The sequence below is a fragment of the Lagopus leucura genome, unplaced genomic scaffold (assembly GCF_019238085.1).
Source record: "Lagopus leucura isolate 7727_CA_CO unplaced genomic scaffold, USGS_WTPT01 Super-Scaffold_100002, whole genome shotgun sequence".
Classification (NCBI taxonomy): Eukaryota; Metazoa; Chordata; class Aves; order Galliformes; family Phasianidae; genus Lagopus; species Lagopus leucura.
In genome coordinates this window covers 48774624-48780124 of record NW_024962263.1, presented here as the reverse complement: position 1 = coordinate 48780124, position 5501 = coordinate 48774624, and positions in this window count along the sequence as shown.

The window sequence follows — 5501 nt, the reverse complement described above, 5'->3', positions numbered from 1 at the left end:
TGCATCTGACTTCTTGGATACAAGTCCAACTTAGTTATGGTTGCAAGCCTGTTCCTTTTCCCTCCCCCCCCCACTCTGTTGTCTACGTAAAAAGGCACTCGGTAGATGTCCTTATACTCAGCCTTTCAAGGTGTCTCTGCCTCCCTCTGAAGGAAGCACTGAAGATGCTGTATAACAGAGTGTCTTTCCCCACCCCAAAATCCTGGGCTGGTCTCATCTGAAACGCTTGACAACATCATTATTGCTTGCAGGTAAAAGCTAAGAGACACACCTTAATGCTTATTGCACTGAAACCCTTTGTTGGATACAAAAGGGTACGTTTTAAAAACAGAAGGCAAGCTTTGCGAGGAAGATACTGAGTGATTTATAAATTACAACATAAGGAATCATTAATATGGTAACTTATCTTCGCTTTGAATGCATTTGCCAGTTTTCTCCTTGAAAAGTACAACAGAGTACAACAGAGGAGCTTTATGAATATTAATGTAGGGAATATAAACTTTAAGAAATGACTGAGTTAAAAACATGTTCATCTGCTTACTGTTAGGCAAGAAGTCGGTTCTATGCACATTTCCACAGAAGTGCAAAACTCCAAGCACTTTTTTGTGATTAAAAAAATGAACATATTAATTTGGGGAAAAAAAAATAATTCTCATTGGACCAAAAAAAAACATTCAGAGGCAGAGAAAGGAGACTTTCTGCTTTCATTACTTGCATGCCATACCTCTCCTTTCCTATGGGTTGTGCTCTTGCTGACATGGAGGAAATGAAAAAAAAAAACACTCCTTGTGCCAGAGAACCTGGAGAGCTGCTCAAAGCGATAGATGGTGGAGAGCAATGGGAGGATGTGCTCACTTTGGGTCTCATTTGGGATAGCATGGGAACAAATACGTGAGGGATGAAGAGACCTCTACTCAGCAATGGATCTCTTTTTGCTGCACTGAAGGCTTTCCAACTGCCTCCTGGCACACTTGGGGAAAAAAAAAAAAAGTGAATATTCACTGTGCTGGTGGACTTGTGAGGAGGGTACACCTTCACAAGTGCAATACAGTTAGCATGCACTTGCTCCTTGAGCCCACCGAGGTGTGAGGCATCTCCTAGGACTGAGCTCAGCACCTCCAGGGGTACTCAGTATCTCCTGGGATGAAGCCTTGTGCTCCTGCCAGTTCTGTATTTCTGTTCTGATCACTGAATATGTTATTTCTTGCAAATGTAAAATATGCATGTTCTTTTACAGACTCATCTTTTTATTTCATTTTTTCATTACTAGAAAAATTGATTTGATGTACAGATAATAATAAAGGGTGTCAAACAACAGTAGTGGTTACAGCAAAATTGAAAAGAAATAATAAAAGAAAACCCACCAGCTATTTCAATGTATCTCTCTGTGACATACCTCCTATGAAGAATAGTGCACATGGACTTATCAGAGGGGATAAACAGGAACAATTTTTCAATGGAAAAAATTGCCATATGACATTTCAAATCAAATTTAAAAAAAAATTAAAAAAAGTAAAACTTCAGAAAACTTTTTGCACATTAAAAATTAAAAAATAAAAAATTTTAAGAAAAAAAATGACAAAAAAATTTGCTATCATAGAATCATAGAACCTTTTGAGTTGGAAGGGACCTTTAAAGGCCATCTAGTTCAACTCCCTTGCAATGAACAGGGACATCTACAGCTACATTATGTTGCTCAGAGCCTTGTCCAGCTTGAATTGTCTCCAAGGACACTGTTCCTGTACCTCACAACCCTTATCACAAAAAACTTCATTCTTACATCCAATCTAAGTCTCATCTCTTTTACTTTCAAACCATTTACCCTTGTCCTGTCACAACAGACCCTGCTAAAGAGTCTGTCTCCTTCCCTCTTATAGCTCCTCTTCAGATATTGAAAGGCTGTTATAGGTCTTCCTGGAGCTTTTCTTCTCCAAGCTGAACAGCCACAGCGTGTCCTGTAGGGGAAGTGTTCCATTCCTTGCATTGTTTTTCTGGCCCTCTTCTGGACATGCTCTAACAGGCCCACGTATCTCCTGTACTGAGGACTCCACACATGGATGCAGTACTCCAGGTGAGGTCTCACCAGCACAGAGTAGAAGAGCAGGATCACCTCCCTTGCCCTGCTGACCATGCTTCTTTTGATGCAGCCCAGAACAGTGTTGTCTTTCTGGGCTGTGCGAGCACACTGCTGGCTCATGTCCAGCTTCCCATCCACCAGTACCCCAAGTCCTTTTTGGCAGGGCTGTGCTCAATGCTTTTATCTCCCGGCTTGTACTGATAGTGGGGGCTGCTATGACCCAAATGCAAGAACTTGCATTTCAATTTTATCTGCCTTACAGAAGACATCTTAAACCACACAGTGTTACCCTTTGGGAACAAAGGAATTGATATTACAGTCCCCAGTATTACTTACCCTTGCCCCTTAGCTGGGGAACAGGGAGCTCTTGCTCCCAGTCAGAAGTGACTGAGTCCCCCAGTCAAGAGTCAGTCACTGTCCTCTCCAATTCAGTACCCACCCTGTGTCTTTCCAAAATAAATAAATCTGCTTTGCTCTCAAAAAGGCTACTTTACTTCACACCACAAAATATTATTTATTTTCATACTTCATTGTAGAGCCATTTTCTTTTAACATTTCCCATGGTGCACAATGTGCAGTAGCAAAAATGAGCTTCACCTAGAAAATAAGAACAGGAAATTACAAAGGAGAGCATGATGAAATAATAATAAATCATAGAAAAGGTAAGTGTATTTATTTATTCTGATAGAATGTTGATATTATTCATTGCTTGATATTCTGAGAACAATTGAAGTAATATAGAAAGAGAGTTCTTCTGTAAACTGTTCAGGTCTCATGGACAAAAAGAAACACCTGTAAGGTCTCCACTGAGAGGGAGATGCTCAAAAAAGATAATTGTGTAAAGTATATTGAAAGCAGTAATAACAATAATGCAGTTCTACTCTGAACCTCTGCTTTTCCACATACATTTTCTTAATGTTTACATGGTTTAAGTGGTACAACTGTTTGTGTCTCATTTAGATGGCAAAATGTGACTAAAATTTTCATGTCATGAAATTTCTAACAATTTTTGTGATTGTTAACTTTATATTAGTGCTCTTACTTGAACAAAATGGATCAACTTACATATCATTTTGCAAAATGAATGAAAATTAAATTAACATGTTCAGAAGATTCAGTGTTACCTTAAAATGTGATATAGCTACAAAAGAAGAGGCTATTTGAAGTTTTTTTGCATATTCGTGTCACACATGAAGAAGGAGGTAGTCACTGATGATGAGATAACTTAATTGCAGATAAGACATTCCTACTGGCATAAATCTGTTGCCAGCTCTTGTTTCGGTGTGGGTACTGACATAAAGCCTTTCTCAAGGAGAGTCGCTCAGCATCTCCTTCCCTTCAAGACAAGTGATGAGGTACCAGGTGGGAATGTTAAAGAACTTAGAACAACATGGTGGCAGGCTGAGTATTGTGGCCCAGCTAATGAAGTTCCTACATTTTCTTTTCAGAGAGCATGTAATCAAACTTCATCTCTGGTACAATAGCACTTTTCCTTGATATTTCATGATGATATTTCATATCATAGGACCTTAGAATGGCCTGGGTTGAAAAGGACCACAACGATCATCCAGTTTCAACCCCCTGCTATGTGCAGGGTCACTAACCACCAAACCAGGCTGCCCAGAGCCACATCCAGCCTGGCCTTGAATGCCTCCAGGGATGGGGCATCCACAGCCTCCTTGGGCAGCCTGTTTCTGTGCATCACCATCCTCTGTGTGAAAAATTTCCTCCTAATATCTAACCTAAAATTCCCCTTGTCTTAGTTTAAAACCATTCCTCCTTGTCCTATCACTATCCATCCTCATAAACAGTCATTCCCCCTCCTGTTTATAAGCTCCCTTCAAGTACTGGAAGGCCACAATGAGGTCTTCCCAGAGCCTTCTCTTCTCCAAGCTAAACAGTTTGCTTATCTGCAGATAATGCCAGCAGACACTGATGAGTCTCAACCTGTGTTCTTGTTGGTTTTGTTTTTTTTTTTTCACATACCCAGCATTAATTTTTCAGTGTTTTAAGGCTTAAGATCGTAATCTTAACTGAAGAGGAGAATCTAAGGGAAAAAATATATGAAAAGAATTAAAAGCACCTTTAAAATCAAGCATAGTACAGTCTTGGATGCTAAACCCTGAACTAACTTAATCATAAATTCATGATGACTTTATTGAACTGATATAGAGCAGATTAATGTGGATATTTAACTAAATTCTTAAATTAAAAAATTTTGCTTTTGTTAACTGTAATAATATTGATTTATTCCTTTTTATTCTTCAGTTGCATAGTGTAATATATCACATCCTGTAAATATTTTCTTCTTTATTAGTATTTATTTTTCAATTATATATAGATATATATATTACTTTGCTTTGATTCAGTCTGATTTTTTTCACAGAACTTTCATGCAGATAATTTGTGTTAAATATTTTCATATATTTTTTCTGTCTGAACTAAATATATGTATTAATACAATTTTGCATTATCTACCTCTGTAAAGAACATATATATATATTCCCTTGTCTGACAGGCAGCACATAATTTTCAGATTTCCTATACGGCTTAAAACATGCAATTTTTAAAGGCAATAAATCTCAGAGCAGATGATAGGAGGGAGAAAGAGGTAATGCTGCAAAACCAGGGGCAGAGGATGGGTAGGACAACCCCTTCAGGCTACAGCAAGAGCTTGGATCTGTGTGAGATAACCACAAAAATACACCCTAAAAATGAAGTTTGAAATAGTTGTCAGACATAGCCTTGAGTGAAAGTTTCCCATGTGGGAAGTCTAAAAAAAACCCTACAACAAACAACAACCCATCCAGCCTGCCTTCAACAGCAACCTAAACAATTAAACTTTTCTACTATAGCATTATTTTCTTGATTGAAGGTTGTGTGTTTCTCCAGAAGTTATCTGGAAGATCTGCCTTTCCTACGTCAATATAGACCTCTATTCTAAAAGAACAAGGTAGTGCAGGACTTTCCTAAATTGACTGTTTTCTGGGAACGAGGAACATACATTTAAATTATTTTATCAATGCTATATTCAGACCGACATGGAAGGTAAAAGAACAGAGTTTCTGTAGTACATACATATACCCAAGAGAATGCAAATGAGAAGTACCATTAGCTCTTTCAAAGCAGTGGATGAGGAAGTCAACATGATTAGGACTATTTTAATATGAGGAACCTGAGGCATGAAAAGATGAAGTGATTTTTCTGTAACAAGCAAAGCAGGGACTGGAAGAATCTCACCTGTTGCATTTTAGGATATGTGACAAGTGGCATATGGCAATGCACTCACCTCTAATATATTTTATTATAAATTTATGGAGCTGTAGCTTCTGGGAACTGCTGGAAACATAAAGCACACAGATGTTCTGCAATGCGTATAATATACACATAATATACATATAATATCTTTTGTTACATACATACA